Raw genomic sequence first — 20,834 nt, 5'->3', positions numbered from 1 at the left:
TCTTCAATAACTAATCTGAGTAACTTTTCATTTCTTTTTGGTATATACCAAGGAGTAGAATTATTGGGTCACATGGTAATTCTACATTTAAATTTTTGAGGAGCCACTAAACTTCTCCACAGCAGTTGCTCATTTTATAGTCCCATCAGCTATGTACAAGGGTTCCAATTCCTCCACCTCCTTACTGACACATTTTCCATTTTTTTAATAAGTGTTTTTATTTACTTTTAAAGAGAGGGAAAGGGAGGGAAAAAGAGAAGGAAACATCTGTCTGCTAGAGAAGCATTCATAGGTTACCTCTTGCATGCCCCTAACCAGGGACCTGCCTGCAACCCAGGCATGTGCCCTGACCAGGTATCAAACCAACAACATTTGGTTTGTGGGACAATGCCCAAACCACTGAGCCACACCAGTGAGGGCTGTTTTCCATTTTTTTTATTCTGACCATTTTAGTGGGTATGAAGTAATAGCTCATTGTAGTTTTGATATGCATTTCCCTAATGACTAATGATGCTAGGTATTCCTTCATTTGCTTGTTGATCATTTGTTTAAATGTCAATTCAACTTATTTGCTTATTTTTTAATTTGGTTGTGTTTTTAAGTTGTAGGAGTTATTTATATATTGTATTATAAAAGACACTTATCAGATGTGATTTGCATTTTTTTTCATTGTCTAGGCCATATTTTTGCTCCCTTAATAGTTGCCCCTTTGGTGCAAAAAGAAATTTTTTTAATCAAGTCCAACTTATTTTTTGTTTTGTTACTTATATTTTGGTGTCATATGTAAGAAATCATTGCCAAATCTAAGGTCATAAAGGATTTACTCCTTTATTTTCTTCTGAGAGTTCTATGGTTTTTAACTTGTATCTAGTTTTACAATCCATTTTGGGTTAAATTTTGTATATGGTGTGAGATAAGGGTCTGATTTTATTCTACGAGTATTCCAGGTGGAGATTCAGTTGTTCCAGCACCGTTTGTTGAAGAAACTATCTTTCCCCATTGAATGGCCATGGCACCCTTGTCAACAAAAGTCAGTTGACCATAGCTACATGGGATTCTCAATTCTATTGTTTTATGTATCTGTCTTTATACCAGTGTCACACTGTAGCTTTATAGTAAGATTTGGAATTGGGATGTGTGAATCCTCCAACTTCATTCCTCCTTTTCAAGATTGTTTTGGTTATTCTGGGTCCCTTAAATTTCCATATTAATTTTAGGATCAGCCTATCAATTTCGACAAAGAAGCCAGTTCATATTCAGATAGAAATTATGTTGAATCAATAGATCATTTTGGGTGCTGCCATTTTTACAGTATTAAGATACAATATTCAAATTCATGAACCCAGTTGTCTTTCTATTTAGGTCTTCCTTCACATCTTTAAGCAGTGTTTTGTAGTTTTCAGCACTTCTGCTGAAACTTCTGTACTTCTGTTAAATTTATTCCTAAGTGTTTTCGTCCTTAGACGCCATTGAAAATGGATTTGTTTTCTTAATTTCTTTGTTGGATTGTTCATTGCTAGTGTATAGAAATACCGCTGATTTTTGTATGATTTTGTATCCTGCAACTTTGCTGAATTTTTAAAAATAGTTCTGATCATGTTTTAGTGGATCTTTTAAGATTTCCCATATATTAGGTCATGTCATCTGTGAATAGTAATTTGTTTTTACTTCTTTCTTTCCTATATGAATGCCTTTCATTATCTTTTTCTTGCCTGATTGCTCTGGCTAAAACTTTCAGTACAGTGTTGGTATTCTTATAACATTTCTTTGTTGTTGTTGTTTTAATCCTCACCTGAGGATATGTTTTCATTGATTTTTAGAGAGAAAGGAAGAGGGGGTGGGAGAGAAAGAGAAACACTGATCAGTTGCCTCCTGTACACACCCCAACTGGAGATTGAACCTGAAACCTAGGCATGTGCCCTGACCAGGAATTGAACCTACAGCATTTTTGATATAGAGGATCATGCTCCATCCAACTGAGCCATCCGCCCAGGGCATAACATTTCTTTCTTTCTTTTTATATATTTTATTTATTTATTTTTAGAGAGGGAAGGGAGGGAGGGAGGGGAGAGAGAGAGAGAGAGAGAGAGAGAGAGAGAGAGAGGGAGAAACATCAATGTGTGGTTGCTGGGGGTCATGGCCTGCAACCCAGGCATGTACCCTGACTGGAAATCGAACCTGAGACACTTTGGTTTGCAGACCGCACTCAATCCACTGAGCTATGCCAGCCAGGGCTATAACATTTCTTTTTAAAGTTATTTATATACTGCCCTGGCTGGCGTAGCTCAGTAGATTGAGCACTGGCCTGTGAACCAAAGGGTTGCCAGTTCAATGCCCAGTCAGGGCACATACCTAGGTTGTGGGCCAGGTCTCCAGTAGGGGGTGCATCAGAGGCAACCACACATTGATGTTTCTCTCCCTCTCTTTCTCCCTCCCTTCCCTTCTGTCTATAAATAAATAAATAAATAAATCTTTAAAAAAACCAACTTATTTATATTCCCAGTAATCTTTCTCCTGTGAATTCCATTAAGTTTACCATTTGCTTTACCATAAAAGACCATTTGTCTATGTTCTTGCAAACATTCTAATTCTAGCCACTCCAGTTAAGCCGGATTCTTTGAATAAAGAACATAAAGTAGATAGAATCTCCTTTTTTGATCTAAACTTATGAATCACAGGTCAGCAAGTTGGGTATTTAGTGCCTATAAGACTCAGGCACTGTGGGTGCAAGTATCACATCTTTGCTTAGTAACCTGCCCAAAGATACCCACTCAGGACAAATCCTCAACCTGCCCCATGGAAAATGCCTTGGGATTTTGGCTTCTCAGATATTTTAAAATATTTGGTAGCATTTCTCTAAAGAGGAGTAGAGATAGCTCGTAAGTTCATCACAAATTTTCTTTTATTTGCTGCCATAAAATTCTCTCTGAAAGAATTTCTCTTTAGAAATAACCTGCAAGGGCCAATGACTAACTTCGGGGTAACTGAATGTGTAAATTGTCTACTACAATTGTTCCCATAAGGAAAACTGTAGCTTCCTTAGAGAGACATAAGTCCCTAATTCCTTCCCATTGGAGGACAGTGAGAATGACAATACTGATTGTCTCAAATAAACTAAGACCACAATTTCCCTCAGTGTTTGAAATACACTTTTTCTAGCTCAGCAATGGCAAAAACAGAGAAAGCTAAGGGAATATTCTCTGAGAAAAGAACTTGCTTGTCACTATTCACCAACCTCAACAACACTGAGATATGTCTTGCCTAGGAAAAGGAAATATTTGGTTCCAGCATGTATGTTAATAGCTACCTACTGCTGCTTAACAAATTACTCCAAAAGTTAGTGGCTTAAAATAAAAATATTATTTCATGATTTCTGGGAGACATGAATCCAGGTGTAGCTTAGCTGGGTCTTTGATTAGAATTACAAGACTATTATCAAAGTATTGGCCAAGGCTGTGGTCTCATCTGAAAACATGACTATGGAAGAATCTACTTCCAATGTTGCTGATGTGGTTGTTAGCAGAATGTACTTCCTTGCAGGTGTTATTTTGGGGGCTTTAGTTCCCTGCTGGCTGTTGGCCAGAAGACACCCCAAGTTCCTTGCCATATGTTTCTCTCCTATATGACAGCTTGCTTTACCAAAATGTGCAAGCTGAAAAGGAAAGAGTCCAGCTAGTTTAAGGTCACACTCTTTTAAAACCCATCAGGAAAGTGTTATCACTTTTTCATTAGCAGCAGGACTTTGGGTCTAGCCCACACTCAAGGGAAGATTACAGAAGTGTAAATTTTAGGAGGTGGGGATCTTTGGGGGTCATGCCTACCACACAATACTAGTATAAATCTAGATGAGGATGCCATGATCAAAATTTTACCAGTAACACTTTTCATGCTTAACCTCTAGCCTTTCAAATTATCAGTCTTTTGTGTGAGTCTTAAACTAGAAGGTATCTTGCAGTGCTGCTCATTTCCTAGTGGTATTGAAACATTCAGGTTTGTCCACTCAAGTTCATCACTAAACTTTTCCATTCACTTCTCTTAGATACAGTTTACTTTACATGTAATACTTCTTTTCCTGCAAACCAAGGGCTCTCCGGTTTGATTCCCAGTCAGGGCACATTCCTGGGTTGTGGGCCAGATCTCCAGCTGGGGGCATGCTAGAGGCAACCACACATTGATGTTTCTCTCCCTCTCTTTCCTTCTCCCTTCTCCTCTCTCTAAAAGTAAATAAATACAATATATTTTTTAAAAAACCCTAAATTTTAAGCCCTGGCCACTGTGGCTCAGTTGGTTAAACATCATCCTGCAAAGTAAAAGGTTACAGTGATTCCCAGTCGGGGCACATGCCTGGGTTGTGAGTTCGGTCCCCAGTCGGGGTGTATACAAGAGGTGACCGATGGATGTTTCTTCCTCATATAGCTGTTTCTCTCCCTCTCTCTCTCCCTACCTTCCCTTTTTTTCTAAAAACAACAACAGCAAAGAACCTAAATTTTGAAAATGGAAAGAAATGGAAATCTGATAACTTCAGAAACTGACCATCCCCACCAAATCTCCTCATCTTTTCCTGATCACCCTCTCAGGTAACCAGTGGTATATTTACATGCTTATTTTTCTTGTAGTTTTACTTCCTTAAGAACTTCAGCCTATTTATATCTGTTTTAGAAATCTAGATCGAAAAGAGATGATCACATACGTATGTATATCTCACTTCCCTGATTTCCCACTATGTTTGTAAGATTCATCTGTGTTGTGGGTGGCTGTGGTTTGTTCATTTTCATTATGTTATAATACATTTATTCTGCCATGAATGGACTTCAGGGTGTTTTCAGTGTAGGCTCGTAGGAAAAATGCTATTTTTTAAAAATCCTTACCTGAGAATATGTTTATAGATGAAAGAGCGAGAAACATCAATGTTAGAAACATCTATAGATTGCTCCTTGTACTTGCTTTAACTGTAGAATACGTACAACACAAAGAGTGAACACTAATGTCAACTATAGAGCTTAGTTAATAATGATGTGTCAATATTGGCTCATCAACTCTAACAAATATACCACACTATACAAGATGTTAATAATAAGGGAAGTCAGAGAAGGGAAGTGAGGGAGTATATGGAAACTCTGTACTTTCCACTGAATTTTAGTATGTCTAGAGCTGCTTTAAAAATCTATTAATTAAAAAAACCTGCAAGCAGAAGAGCTCCTGTATAATGGTAAAGAAATTTCCATTTCTCTAGACTTAAGAGGCTAGAGCAGAGGTCATCAAACTACTTGCTTGGACTGAACTGCTGTCTGTTTTTCTATGACAAAGACTGATTTTGGGGGGAAAAGATCAAAAGAATATTATTTTGATTCCTATAATTTACATGAAATCTAAATTTTAGTATCCATAAAGTTTTACTGGAATACAGCCACAACCATTTGTTTACATGTTAACTATGGCTGCTCTTGTGCTACAATGGCAATGCTACAAAGATTGGCAATGTTATAGAGATTATTTGGGCCACAATGTCTAAAATACTGACCAACTTGGCTCTTTATAGAAAAAAAAGTTGTTAACTCCTAGGCTAAAGGAAAGATGCTGGCAATCTTAATGGAGTCAGGAGTTCTGAGTTCTAAACTGTGTAATGTGTGATCTTGAGTGACTCATTCACCATCTCTAGGATCAAACTATAAATTCCCTAATGAAACCTCATGGGCAAGTTATCATTGGGAAGTGGACCTGAATTCAGGCCATAACAAATTAAATACCCCCAGCTTTTCCAAAGCTGATCATGCTACATAGATTTATTCTTGCTTTTAAGAGAACACTATGTAATTATATTAACATGGAAAAATCCTGGCAAGTATGAAAAGAAAATGAGAAATGTATAAGGATCATTGTAATTCTGATTACAATGGAATAATTGGAAATTAATTAAACACACATAATAGAATAGTTAAATTATTATATATCCAATGTTATCTTCAAGTTATCTCCTAATTTGGCAGATTTCCAAGTATCCAAGTGGAACAACTTCAAATATGTATTAAATTTAAAAAAATGTTACAAATTAACGGGTACAGAATGATCCCCTTGTTTTATTTTTTTAAGTATATTTTATTGACTATGCTATTATAGTTGTCCCATTTTTTCTCCCTTTATTCCTCTCTGCCAGCTATTTTCTCCAGCATGCCCCCACTTAGTTCATGTCCATGGGTCACATATATAAGTTCTTTGGCTTCTCCATTTCTTTTTTTTTTTTTTAAGAATTATTTATTTATTTATTTATTTATTTAGAGAGGGAAGGGAGGGAGAAAGAGAGAGAGAGAGAAACATCAATGTGCGGTTGCTGGGGGCTGTGGCCTGCAACCCAGGCATGTACCCTGGCTGGGAATCAAACCTGTGATGCTTTGGTTCGCAGCCCGCGCTCAATCCACTGAGCTATGCCAGCCAGGGCCTGGCTTCTCCATTTCCTACAATATTCTTAACCTCTCTCTGTCTATTTTTTACCTACCAACTATGCTTCTTATTCCCTGTACCTTTTCCCCCATTCTCCATGCCCCCCTCTGCCCACTGATAACCCTCCATGTGATCTCCACTTCTGTGATTCTGTTCCTATTCAACTTGTTTGCTTAGGTTTTCTCTTTTTTTAGGTTCAGTTGTTGATCGTTGTGAATTTGTTGGCATTTTACTATTCACAGTTTTGATCATCTTCTTTTTTCTTAGATAAGTCTCTTCAACATTTCATACAATAAGGGCTGGGTGATGAACTCCTTTAACTTGATCTTATCTGGGAAGCACTTTATCTGCCCTTCTATTCTAAATTATAGCTTTGCTGGATAGAGTAATCTTGGATGTAGGTCCTTGCCTTTCGTGACTTTGAATACTTCTTTTCAGCCCCTTGTTGCCTGCAAGGTTTCTTTTGAGAAATCAGCTGATAGCCTTATGGGGACTCCTTTGTAGGTAACTCTTCTTTTCTCTTGCTGCTTTTAAGATTCTCTCTTTATCTTTAATCTCTGGCAATTTAATCATATGTGTCTTGATGTGGCTGTATTCAAGTCCAACTTGCTCGGGACTCTCTGAGCTTCCTGGACTTGTATGTCTATTTCCTTTGTCAGATTTGGGAAGTTTTCTTTTACAATTTTTTCAAATAAGTTTTCAGTGTCTTGCTTTTCCTCTTCTCCTTCTGGCACCCCTATGATTTGGATGTTGGAGTGCTTAAAGTTGTCCCGTAAGTTCCTAAGACTCTCCTCATTTTTTTTTAAATTCTTGTTTCTTCATTCTGTTTTGTTTGAATGTTTATTTCTTCCCTTTGTTCCAAATCATTGACTTGAGTCCCAGTTTCCTTCCCTTCACTGTTGGCTTCCTGTGTATTTTTGTTTCCCTTTGTATAGTCTTCACTTCTTCCTTTATTTTGCAGCCATACTTAACCATTTCTCTCAGCATCTTGATTACCAGTGTTTTGAACTCTGCATCTGATTGGTTGACTATATCTCCTTGGCACTCAGTTCTTTTTCTGGAGTTTTGATATGTTGTTTCATTTGGACCATATATCTTTGGGTGCACCTGTTATGTTGTAAAGGGGGAAGCCTTAGATATTCGCCAAGGTGGGGCAACCCACTTTACTGTGTTGTGGCACTGTATGTGGGGGAGGGGTCATAGAGGGAACAGTGCTGCTGCTTGGCTCTTGCTCTGCTTTCAGTAACTTCCCTGCTTCCTACAAATGACTGGCACCCATGTGGTTGATGCCCTGGTGCTGATACCTTGAATGCGTAGGCTTGTGTACGTTCTAGGACCCTTTGGGCCCCTCCAACAGACTCTCCTGAGAGACTGGCAGTTTTTTCTGCCACCGCAACCCCCACAGATTTTTACAGCCAGAGGTTCTGAGGTTTTATTTCCCCAGTGTTGGAACCCTGGTTTGCATAGTCTGTCTTATTCCCCAATTGTTCCTCCCAGTTTATCCTTTTGAGTGTGGGACTGCTCAGTCCACCATCCACTGTCCTGTTATGCATCCTGTCTGTCCCAGCTGCCCTTCTCTGTCCCTCCTACTGGTCTGGATGAATGTTTCTTCTTTAATTCCTTGGTTGTCTAACTTCCATACAGTTCGATTTTTCTGGCAGTTCTGGTTGTTTTTATATTTAAATTGGTTGTTATACTTCTTTAGGCTGTGTGAGGAGGTGAAGCATATCTACCTATGCCTCCATCTTGGTCAGAAGCCTGATCCCTTTGTTTTATAACAACACAACTATTTCTATATGTAGACACATATTATTGCATAGAATAAAAAGTCTAGACCAGTGTTGGCTAATAGAAATATGACTATATTGCTAACCATATATGTAATGTTACATTTTCTAGTAACAACATTAAAAAAGTAGAAACAGGTTAAAATGAAATTTAATCATGTTTTATTTAACCCACTGTATAAACTTATTTCAATATGTAATCAATGTAAAAAGTTAATAATGAGGTATTTTACACACTTCTTCTTACTAAGTCTTTGAAATACAATTTGTATTTTACACTTGGCAGTACATCTTAATTTGGGCTAGCTACATTCAAGCACTCAATAGCCACATGTGGCCAGTGGCTATCAGAAAACATGGGTTTAAACGCATCAAAGTGGTTACTCTGGTGGGGGAGGGAGAGATATTTTATCTTTCCTCCATATTCTTTTGTATTGTTCAATTAAAATGGTTTAGTGTATTACTTATTAAAATAAATAATACCAGTCAAAATTATATAGCATAATACTTTATATTTCATTCCTTAATATTTTTATTAATCTTTTCTGGGTTTTAGTATTGCAAACATAGTGATAACAAGAGAAAGTAAAAAAGAGCTTATCAAAATGTGAACCATTAAGTAATAAGACTACAAAATGATTCAACTGTATAAACATTTTCTGAGTACGAGCTATCTGTTAGGCTATGCACTATGGAAGACAAAAAGAATGAGATGTTGTCCTAAAAGATTTTTAGAGACAGCTTTTGGAACTGTCTTTACAGCTTCCATATACCCTTCAGGTTGGATTTGATTTCTAGCAATAGCCAAAAGCTCTCCAGTTAAGCCCAGTAAATTTTTATAGTTTTGTTTAAAATGAACTGTGAATGAAGAGTCCAAGGAAAGATTTTATTATGTAACTTGCAAACTGGGAGCTCTAAATTACTTCCAAAGACATTTACTGTCTGCAGCAACAATAACTTAAGTGGATAATGCAAGAAGACAACTGTGGAAAGAGGCTGCTTAAAATGGATACATTCTGGTTTCCTTTTAAAAAAGTTATTATTCCATATTCACTTAGCCCTGTGTACCTTCCTATTCCTTTTCCATTTCCAACCATCTTCTGCAAATTGCCCAGCATGCAAAACTAGGAGCCAGAAGATATTCATGAGTTTCAAAATACTGTATTAGCGAATCAGAAGATAGTTTACTAAAAACCAATTACTATTACTGCATTTATTTTTTACACTTAATAGTTTGTTACCTCATGCTTTGCTAAAATAAAGGGTAAAAATTAAGTCTTTATCGTGCCCAGGACTCATCAGTGATTTGTGGTTGCTCTTGTTGAAATGAGCAAACACCATGGTAGAGACAAAACTACTGACTGCTATGCTAGTGTATCAATGTATTCTGAAAGAAAAGGCCATCAAGAAATATTTTAATTACCTATAATTTTTAGAATAACTTGAGTCTGCTCTTTTAAAAAAGTGGGACTAAAAATGCCAAGAGTAAAGAGCAAAAGGAAAGCGAGGTTATGTTTCTCCTTTGAAAAATTCCACAGCATCGTCATTTTAAGCTGCAAATGACTTAAATCTGAATCTCCTCATTTAATGGCGCTGACTTGTGTGGTTTGAATCTTAAGGACCAGAAGGAGATCAGCTGAGGGACAAATGGAGGGAGAGTGTCCTAGGCCCGAGTCCAGCACCTTCCAGTCTTTACATCTCAGCAAAAGGAAGGTGTCACTTTGGTCTTGGTCATAGCCTTTTCAACTCTTTCTCTCACCCCAGTGCTCGCGCTCCCTTCGCACATCTCTCGCCTCAGCGACCCAACACTCGCCAACTCCTCCCACACCCTGCAGGCTCCACTCCGGGGAGAGGCGCTCCCTCACACAGGTGTCTCTCCTCAGCCTCTGCCATAAGTCTTTAGGGTCTCTCCTCACCGGCCTTCCTCTTCGAGGGTCTATCATCAAATATATATTTTTAATTCTGGACGTCTCCCTCTGCCTTCAGATCTTTTTTTCCCCGAAGCGCGCGCAGTCTCTAGTCTCCCCTCGGTCCCCTCCTTCAATCTGAACTGGGTCTCAGAAATCCTTTCTCTCAGAAATCCTGTCCGCGAGGTCCCTTCGTCCTCCTCTCGGGGTCTTCGGAGTCCTCTCCCTTGGTCTTCCGGGCCCCCCAATCAGTCTGCGGGGTCCCCCACCCTCCATCTGAGGAATCCTCTTACTCAATCTGCAGAACACCCACCAGTCCCGCGTGCAAGCAAAGCGTACTTCTCAGAAGCCTAACCCCCGGAGCTCGCGCGCGCCTCCACGGCCTCGGGGGCGCGCACGCCGGGCGGAGGCGACACTAGGCCACGCGCGCAACATGCGCAGTGACGTCAGTGCGCTGGCGGCGGCGGCGGCAGCGGCGGCGGCAGGGCTGTTTGTTCTGCTCTCCCGCAGCCGAGGAGCCGAAGCAGTGGCTGCGACGGTGGCGGCTACCGGCGGTACTCGCCGGCGAGTGGGGCCTGTGAGCGCGGCGGTGCGGCGGGCGCGACAGGCGGGCTCCGACGCCGCATAGCAGCCCAAGGAGGAGGTTGCGGCGGCCGGCGGGGGCGGCGTGCGGCCTAGCGTTTCAGGTGAGGGTAGGTGCCCTTCGGAGCGGCGGGCTGCGCGAGGCGGTCGGCGAGCGCTCCCGGCGCGGCCCGCGTCACCTGCATTGCGTAATGGGTCCGGTGCGCCAGCTCCGACGCCATCGGCGCGGCGCGAGGGCGGGGAGGCCGGGGCGACGCGGGCTCAGGCCTGCGGGCCTCCCTTGTCCCCGCGCCACCCGCTCGTCCTGAGGTCGTCTTCGCTGTCGGCATCGGGGCATCGGGCCCCTGGCTTGCCTTGTCGTTGGCACCGACGCCCCCGGGCTCGAGCCGGTCGGCGGGGCGGGGGCGCAGGCGGGGGGCGCGGGCGCCGCGCCGGGGCGGGCGGCCGGGGGCGGGCAGGGGGCGGGCCGAGGCGCCCGGCACTTCCTGCCGCCGCCATTTTGTCAAGTGAGGAGGAGGAGGAGGAAGCGGCCGCTGCTGGGCCCGCGACTCGCCCGACTCGGGTAGGTCCGAGCCCAGCGTGGTGGCCGCGGCGTTGCAGTCTCCGGGGCGGACTCGGCCTTAGACCGGCTGCTCACGCGGGCGGATGCCGACGCGCTCTTTTCCCTGCCCCAGCACCTTGATTCTTCCCGTACTGGGGCAGCACGCCCCCGTCCCCATTTCTTCACCTTCCCGAGTGTCCCCAGAGCTTTGCGGAAAATACGGCTGTTCCCCAGGAACAGGCTGCCGCTGCATGCCTGCCCTGGGGGCGAACCTGGCCCTCTTTACCCAACTACAGCCAGCCTGGCAGCCTCTCGTTGGGCGCTTTGTTTTGCTCGGTCGGTGCTCGCTTGGCGTCCTTGCCTCGGTCTCATCTGTTTGCGGTGTTGGTTGTACAGGGTGGTAGTTTGGGGTGGGAATGTGATGGAGGTGTGAATCAGCGAAATGAAATGACCCCGCCAACGGAAATAGCACAGCTTTACCCGATTGAGACGCCCCCAAGGCCCGGCCTTGGACGAAGATGGGGAAATCCCATTTTGGTGTAGTGGACGGTGTTCGGGCTGTTGGATGAGTCATGTGCTTTTGCTGAGTGGCTGACTGACCTCCCTTTTATCAAGACCAGGCATTGTTTTTTGAAGTGTTTTTATTTAGTTGTTTACTCATTCACTGTTTCGTGCAACCTGGTAGGGTTTTGGTCTTGGTCCTTGGGTTAATTTTTTACCTGTGAATTTGATGCAAGAAGTGACCCCTTTGGATAGAGTCTGTGCCTCATGAAAATTGAAGTGTCTTTGCTTACCTTTGAGTGGGTTGTAGCTGTCCGTATACCAAAACCAAGTCTCACTGTATCTCTAAGCCAGAGGCCCTTCGGTGCTATAACAACAGCTGGGAGATTTTCATGAATGAAGCTGTCAAGTTCCTTAAATTGTGAGTCCTTGGAATTGGTAGCCCTTGGAAGTTGCAAAGGAAACGATATTGTACAGGATTTATGAAGGCGATTTCAGTTTCAAGAAGGTTTTGGATGGCACAGTTTTATGACCTTGCCAATAATTTTAATAAAACATTCCTTTCGGCTTAATTTGGCTAGGGAGTATCTTTTCAGCAAGGCATTGTAGATAACCCACCCCTTCTCCCCAAATGCCTCAACGTGGGGCAGATAAAACTCGCAGATGGTTTCCATTGACCTAGTGGAGAAGGAAAAGACTGATCTGAAACCAAATGCATACCCCCGTTGTCCATCCTACCCGTTTCCTTGGTAGGAAACATAGTATCTAAGGGCTCAAGCTGTGGAGTAAATGTCTTAGACTTTGTTTCCAAAAGTTATCTTTTTGAGCCAGTTGTTGTGATCTTTGTAGTAATACATTGCACTTTTGCTTTTAGATATAGGGGATATTTTTGTGTTACATGATTCAAGTTATTGAACGCCTTGAGAGTTACAGATTCTAGAGGGAGATTGGAGTCTTATTTTCTAAAGGGAAAAACCATTTTGGTGATTTGAAAATTCTGGGCTGTTAAGTCTGACAACCCACTGTCGTCTTTCACAATTATATGCATGTAAAGTGTTTGGATTCTTGATTTTGAATAAACTTGTGAAGTAGATAATGTTTGTCTTTGTTCTTTGCAAATCTATAGAAATTGAAAGAAAAGCCTGTCATTGAAAACTACTACTAACATTTAATAAATTCATGATTTGGGGGGTTTAGAAAAGACTGGACATTTCACATTTGCAAAATGAGGATTGTAGGGATTTCTTGCTGATGCTGACATTTAATTCATAAGACTTGGGTTTATAGAAATAAAATTTTCTTAAATTATTTTCCTTTTACTAGACTCCTAAGTTCCATGAAGGCAAGGTTTTGTTTGCTTCGCTTTGCCTATTTTTATTCTCTCTTGTATCCTTATTACCTAGAAAAAAGAGCACCTAAAACATTCTTTGAGTGAAAAAATTGGCGAGATAAGTGAGCAAGAATTTGGCATGTCCATAATGGTTACTGTAAATAATGCCTCAAGTGAATAAATACTGTTAACAGCAGACACAATTCGTAGTGATTTACAGGGAATGTGGATTTTAACTAGGAACCTTAAGTTCTCTGGAAAAGTCAAGAGAGTGTGGCATGCAGTTGCTTCTGTGAACTCTCTACTGTATATTTCCCATTTGGTAGTTTGAAATGTGGTGAGTGGGTTTTGACTGTGGTTCAACCTTGACCTGGAAAAATGTTTTAATAGAGAGATAAAATGCATAATAATAAACAGGTATGGGTGGGATTTCTCAATGTGAATCTCATGTTGTCAATAAAAACTTGATATTTTAAAAAAAAAGCACATTGAGCACTTTCTTTTTAATGTTCTGACTTCATGTGTATGTGATTGGCCAATCCATTTCAACAGTTTCTGAGCTCTTACTATGTACAAGGGAAGACAAAAAGATAGTAAGATTGTACAATGACGACTTTGGTATGTATGTTCTTTATAGTGTATTCATTGCCCAAGCACTTATTGAATATAAATTATGTATAACAGCTTTACTTAGGTATAATTTACATATGATACAGTTCACCAATTTAAAGTGTATAATTTAAATCAGTACTTGCCTATTCTGTATATTTCAGAAATCATACAACACATAATTTTTTTGTGTCTGGCTGCTTTTACTCAGTATAATGTTTTTCAAGGTTTGTGCTGGAGCATTAATCAGTATCCCTTTTATGACTGAATGGTATTGTGTTATATGGATATACAACATCTTATCCATTCATCAGTTGGTAGGCATTTGGGTTGTTTCCACTTTTTAGCTATTGTGAATAGTGCTGCTGTGAATGTTCATATTCAAATTTTTGTGTGGACATACTAATTTCTCTTGGGTGGATCCCTAGGAGTGGAATTGTTGGTTCATGGTAACTAAATTTTTGAGGCTATGCAATAACTTTTTTCAATCCTCACCCAAGGACTTTTTTTTTTTCTTTTTCATTGCTGAGAGAGGGAGAGGGAAAGACGCATGTTGATTGGTTGTCAACAGCATTGATTTTTCTGGTGCTTTTACAGAGGGGTTAAAACAAAAGCTTAATGGAGTATGATGTGGCCACTTACAAGTATGAGGAAGTGAAAATGCAAGGATGTCAGTGTGTTGATATGTAGCACAATCTGCATGGTTTGATTTCTTTTTTTAAAATTGTTCATTGTTAGAGAATGGTTTTAAGTGCTAATAAGGCACATAAAACAGTCTGGAATGTGCACCCCAAATTTGTACCCCTGATACAGTAAAGGGTGTTTTTAAAAGCAATTTTTTTAATGTAAATAGTCCTCGGGTGATTAAACTTCATTATATTGTATCCATATTCCCAGCATAAATCATAGGATGTGTCCCATTTTACAGAAATAGATGAAGAATGAGTCCAGTGTCATAGTTTGGGCAAAGCAGCCACCTGTCCCATTCTTGATGAAACTTTGAAAGGGAGTAGCACTGGTTGGTCCACATTTAGAAATGAGATCATAAGGGTTTTTTTCTTTAAACAAAAGTAGTACGTGGTCATTTTAAAGAGTTTGGAAAATACAGAATGTGAAGGTGATGTTAAATGTTATAAAACCTTTTAAATCCATTTTTATTCCAGTCTTTTTACATACGAGTAACAAAATTGGGTTGAACTCTTAAGTTTTCAAAAATACTACATTGTGAGCATCTCCAAAATGATGTTTTAAATAGTTGCCTAATGTTCTAACACATGAACATATTATAATTTAATTCTGCTAATTTTGCACATGATTATTAAGTTTTCTCTTTCCATGTCTAGCGTGGGAGTTGTTAGGCTAAAGGGTGTGTGTTTCTGAAAACTTGATACGGATTAGTTTTTTTAGGAAAGTTCCATGAATTTCCATTTCTCTGATCACAGCTTCACAGTGTCTTGTTTATTAGAGTGAAGTTTTTACCCTGTCTCCCCAAAGCAGTTGTATACAAACACCATGTCGTCTTGAAAGTTTGTGCTGAGAAGCAGAAGTGTCTCAGGATCTTGCTCTTTGACCTTTTTACTCTCTGTTGCCCAGAGCTGGACTTTGTTTCCTGAATTCCTGGCCCTACACTAGCAGTACAGTGTTATCTGATGTCCTGGGGAGGGAGATGGGGGAGGGCTTGAGTGGCCTCCTGGTGTCCTGTCCTCATTTTTTTCTAGCCTGCTCCAAAGACCGATACCACCAGTTAGACCCCAGTTTGAATCCTGGCCCTGCTGTTTGCTCTGTGGCCTTCCAGCTGTCACTCAACCTTCTCCAAACTTCATTTACAGATCTTTCACCTGAGGGTAAAATGAAGGCTGTACCCTCTCAAGGTTAGCTACTTACTTGCTGTTATTGACCATGGCCAAGAATTGAAGTGGGATTAGGTACTTAGCTAAAATAGTCGAGCAGTTGAGGGCTAGGAAAGTGCACCAGCACACATGACACCAAGATCTGCTTGCTGTCTTTCAGACCCCCCCCCCCCCCCCCCCCCCACCCCAGTGTGTGTCTTCCTCCAAGTGAGTTGTGAGTGGGCACTAGTGGAGGGGGTTGTTTAAAGTGGGGGTTGGGGTTTTTAAGTGAGAATTTGTTTTTATCTGCAAGACTGAAAGTGGTGATGATGAGATTGATGGAAATACAGCAGCTCTGGGGGCTTCTACCTGGCATCCTGCTGAAAAGTTTGGGGAAATGAGCCAGCAGGGCAACATGGTCCAATGGATACTGAGACCTAAACTGTCACTTGTCTGTTTCATTAAAACCTGGTTATCTGAAGAAAGGCAGTGGCCCGAAGTCGCCGATGTACTGAAGTTTGTCCGATGCACAAGCACTGCATCCTTTCATGCCTTCCCTGCCTCTTTGGCCCTGATTTAAATTGTGTTGACAACTGGCCTTGGTGAAAGGATTCTGGTCTTGAAGGTTGTGTCATAAGTCAGCCTCTGTGAAAGGGAGGCAAGACAGCTGAAAGAGGAGTTCCTGGCTGGGAGGTTGAGGTCCTGCTAATGGACTTTGGGCCTGTTGACCAGAAGAACCAATCCATGCCAGTCACCAGTACTAGGTGCTGTTAGGATGCAAGTCCGTGTGGAATGCCTTTTGTGTTAAACCCAATTGGAGAACATGTTTGTTTCAGAGATTGGTCAAATCTGAACTTTTACATGCCAGTTAAGAGTACTTGAATGGTCCTGGTGGGGTGGCTCAGTTGGTTGGAGCATTGTCCTGTACACCAAAAGATTGTGGTTTCAATTCCCAGTCACATATCTAGGTTGTGGGTTCTATCCCAGTTGGGGCGTATGTGGGAAGCAGGCGATTGATGTTTTTTTTCTCTCTCTCTCTCTCTATGCCTGCCTCCCTCTCTCCCTTCTCTCTGAAATCAATAAATATATCCTCAGATGAAGATACATTTTTTTAAAGAGTACTTGCATGCATATGCCATTTTTTCTTTTTGATCTGTGACATACAAATATTTCTTTGGTTCACTTAGGTATAGGTTATTCTGTGATCTTTTCCTTGACGAATGTTGTTCTGTTCTGCCTAATGTAGGAAATTCCAGGACCTTGGGCTGTGGTAGCAGTGCTGGTTGGGCTTGGGCGGAACTGTGTACTGGAGAGGGGCAACTGTGGAGTCTTCTGTCAGGTTTCAGGCCCAGCCTGACCCCCTTCTAGCCTTAAGCTCAGGCAAGTTATATAATCCCTAAAAAAAAGAGGGGGGTCTGTGTGCCGGGGTGGGTGTTGTCTCACATCTTCATTATGTTCAGATCGGGGGAGTGAGGGGAGTCACTGTCTTGTTTTGGTGGTGGGGGTGGGGGAGTGCTTGCTTTGCTGTGCCTGCAGGGCTTTGAGGAAAAACTGTCTAAGCCTCACTTGTGGTCACCTTCCTGGTCTCGTCCTCTTAAGGCTGAAACTCCTTGTTTATTCCTAGTTGCTGTTATGTCCACAGACAGTGGAACACTGTGGAAGCAGTGCCAGGGGAGGGTGTTGGGCTTGGTATTATTGTGTAATTTCCAGGAACAGGAATTAGTAATTCCTGTGTCCTTGTGGGTGGCTAATTTCCCCAGTTGTCCTACCCCAGGCAATGACACATTTATGCCTTTGGTAAATTGGCATTTGAGATTTTGTTTTGTGTAGAAGAAAAGAAAGATAAATTTGGGGATTTTACACTTTGAAACACTTTACACTGTGTTTGAGGAAACACATTTTGTGGGAGCAGATTGTCATTAGGAGGGTTGAAGCGGGAGAGCTGCATGGAGTGTGGGAAGCTGCCAGCACAGGTCAGGGAGAGGGAGGAACTGGGCTGTAGGCACACACTATACCTGCTTTGGACCAGCTGCATGCCTTCCCAAGCTTCAGTTTTTCATATGTGAAATGGGATAATAGGTTTGGGCTCCAAGAACTTTGACCATAATCTGGATTTTAAAAGAAAGTAATTATTTGTGTTTTTCGAACTATGAATAATGAAATGAATTAAGCAGGTTGCAGTCCTTTTAAAAAAAGATTTTATTTATTTATTTTTAGACAGAGGGGAAGGGGGTGAGGGAGGGAGAGAAACAATGTGTAGTTGCCTCTCATGCACCCCCTACTGGGGACCTGGCCCACAACTCAGGCATGTGCCCTGACTGGGAATCAAACCGGTGACTCTTTGCAAGCGGGCACTCAACCACTGAGTCACCCCAGCCAGGGCAGGTTGCAGTCTTTGTGCAAGGAAAAAGAAATGTCAAAGGGTGTTCAAGGGTATTTTATAAAACTTTGATTTTATGTCTTATGTACATGATAAAATGTGTTTCTTGTGGGCCATATCAGCACAGTGTGAAATAACAATTTAAATACTGCTTAATGGGCATCTTGATTCCTAACCCCTGCCCCCCCCCCCCCCCTTTAGCTGTTTTGCAATCTATTTCTTCATCACTTGCCCAAGGGTGACCTTCCTGGATATGCTTTCTAGGAGTAGGTGAACTGTATTATTGATCTTTAGTTTCTTATATCCACTGCTTGCTGGAATCTCTGTAGGGAGTGGGAGTGGTGTGGTGAAGTTGAGGAATCATTTAATGGTAAAGGCTGTTGGCAGTTTGCAATAGGCAAAACATATATATAAAGAGAGGTGGGGGGGCAAGCTACCTGTTCTATACTGATAATTTTCTCCAACTTAAGATGTCTGTTCATTTAGTAAATGGCTGTATTGGATAGGTCTCTCTGATATAAATAACAAACATAAAACTACTTACAAGAGGAATTTGTTGGCTGATGTGTCAAGAAGTCTGAAGTGGGGCTCAGGCACAGCTGAATACAGAGGCTTCAACAGGGACATCAGAGCTTGTTCTCTAACTTGGATATCCTGACCTCAGGGTCAAAAGTGAGTCTTCTGGGTAGTGCTCTCTGATGGCTGTAGACTGTCTTAGGTCATTGCCCATCTCTGACCATGTGTAGGATGGAATGCTGAACCACCTTGCCTCAAACATGACACTTGTAGCTTATCTCTGCCCCTCACTTGCTCACTATTATGAGACATAGTAGATAGGATACTAATTCTTGAAAGTTGTCTTTTGCACTAAGAGTAGAGTGTTTCCCCTAACTTTTGGATGGCTGAAAGGGAAGTTAATTTTTCATACTAAGGTGATAAACCAGAATTAGTTGAAATCAGTTAGAATGACTTAGTTACTCAAGAAAAGGGTAAAGTGAATACGGTTAAGGATGTATCTATTTCTAACCCTGTGATAGAGGAATAAGTGAAAGACATGGTTTCTCTTACCGTATCCCGGGTACAAAGGGAGCTGCTGTGTGGACTCTTGGGAGGAGTCAAGCCAAGTCTCAAGAGTCTCTTCTGAGGGTGAAAGGGCTCAGGTGATAAGTGAAAAGGCCTGGGTTGACCAGAAAAATGGCCTTCAGGGAACAGGTTAAATGAGCTATTAATTAGATGATCAAGGAAGCACAGGGCAAGACTTGGGTAAGACACCAGGTAGATAAATTTCAGTAAATGCTACATGGGTGAAATTGTAATGGAGAATATTTCAATAGACTGGATTTATCTTTGTCCATGCCTGTGAAAACTATCATCATTTTGCCATTTGCTAAGCCACTGCTGTACTTGATTTCTTGTAAAGTCTGCTGCTTGGCATTCCTCTAGTACAAAAAGCTACTCAGATTCCCATAATCAAAAACAAGTGTTAAGCACTGCTAGAATAATCATTTTCCTAAAGTTCTTGCTGTTGGCTTTATTCATTCCTTTAAGGGGCTCAGAATAATTGAGGATCCAGTAACTAAGGGGGAGACTAGCCCTGCTCACTACAGCATTGTTTCTTAATTTGAGGGGAGGTCATAGGTCTCTCTGAGGATGTGATGGATGCTGTGAATTGTTTCTTCAGAAAAATATATACGTGCGAACATTGAACAGTTTTTTTGGGGGGAGGGTTAGAGCCCTAAAGCCCACCCAAGGAGCATGTGCTAAAATGAATGAACTAGATTACTTCAAGAATGAGAAATGTTTTTAAATTTTCAGAGAGAGAGATTGGTTTGTTATTCCACTTATTTATGCACTGTATTTGGGGGGGCTATAAGACGCACTTCCCCAAATTTGGGAGGAAAGGGGGGTGCGTCTTATAGGCAGAATGTAGCCTACCTGGCTGGTAAGTGTAGTTTACATTTACATTGGTGAAATATTTTGTTATTTATGTTATTAAATATTTTACTACATTTTTTGCTTCAAAAATTTTTTTCCTATTTTCCTCTTCTAAAACCTAGGTGCATTTTATGGTCCTGTGTGTCTTATAGTAATAAAAATACAGTATTCATTGGTTGATTTTTGTATGTGCCCTGACTAGGGATCAAACTCACAACTTTGGCCTATTGAGATGGGGCTCTAACCAACTGAACTACCCAGCCAGGGTTGAGAAATTTCTTATGTTAATTAAAAGGCTCTGGGTGGTCTTGAAGACTTTTCCTCTTTGCACACACCCTGCTTTTTCAGCCACTTGCAGACTCATGAAGCAGAAACAATGTGGAGCACCCATTTTGTTTTGTCCTTGTAAAAATCCTCTAGAGATTTTTACAGAGCCTTCAACCTGTGTGTCAGCAGTGGTACAGACCTGTCCAGAGCCTCTGTGTACCACTTTCTCAGCTTATTCTCTTTCCTGGACAGAAGGAATATTAAAGTGTGCCACAATAGGCCTTCAGCAGTGGCTGTGTATGAAAGATGATTTGTGTTCTGGGGCTCTTCATTGAAGCTCCCCCTGTTTGTAAAACTTTCCCCAGGACGTGGTGTCCGCCTGGAGGCTTTGCTGTAGAGGTAAACCAAAGGGTCACTAGCCAGCCTGATCACCTGGTGGTGTTGGATGTGGGTGGACTTAGAAAGATTATGGCTGTGGTCCCTTGTGTGGCTTAGCACCTGCTCTCTGCTGTGGGACATTTATTCATGCATCCCCTTGAACCTGCAGACTGAGGGATACAGACCATTCTTAAGCATAATATGCTTAGGACTGTGAACATGCTACACCAGGTGGTATGCATAATGCCACTATATTCTCCATCCCCAAATCCCTGTCTGATGAAAGAATAGGAAATACAGTACCATGAACTTGATAATTCATACTTCCCCCATGTAATTGGGGCAGAGTT

At 41.5% G+C, this 20,834-nt stretch overlaps 1 protein-coding gene and 1 long non-coding RNA gene across 3 annotated transcripts in view; one reads left to right on the top strand and one right to left on the bottom strand.

The window, feature by feature from the left end:
- Window positions 1-8,362: 8,362 nt before the first annotated feature.
- LOC118502015 lies at window positions 8,363-10,471 on the bottom strand. Its single transcript, XR_004904692.1, has 2 exons — window positions 9,985-10,471; window positions 8,363-9,384 (listed from the first exon to the last, which is right to left on the bottom strand). It is a non-coding gene; the product is annotated as an uncharacterized LOC118502015 (long non-coding RNA).
- Window positions 10,472-10,622: 151 nt separating this feature from the next.
- The window catches only part of BRD4 (bromodomain containing 4), an 80,084-nt gene continuing 69,872 nt past the window's right edge, over window positions 10,623-20,834 (top strand). Inside the window, exon 1 of one of the 2 annotated variants that reach the window (XM_036032463.1) lies at window positions 10,623-10,818. The gene's annotated coding sequence lies outside the window, so the exon portion shown is untranslated. The remainder of the gene's footprint in view (window positions 10,819-20,834) is intronic. The other variant, XM_028519619.2, reaches the window with a different exon arrangement.

The sequence above is a fragment of the Phyllostomus discolor genome, chromosome 8, assembly GCF_004126475.2.
Source record: "Phyllostomus discolor isolate MPI-MPIP mPhyDis1 chromosome 8, mPhyDis1.pri.v3, whole genome shotgun sequence".
In the NCBI taxonomy this organism is placed as follows: domain Eukaryota; kingdom Metazoa; phylum Chordata; class Mammalia; order Chiroptera; family Phyllostomidae; genus Phyllostomus; species Phyllostomus discolor.
This window is presented reverse-complemented; position numbering and strand designations above follow the sequence as displayed.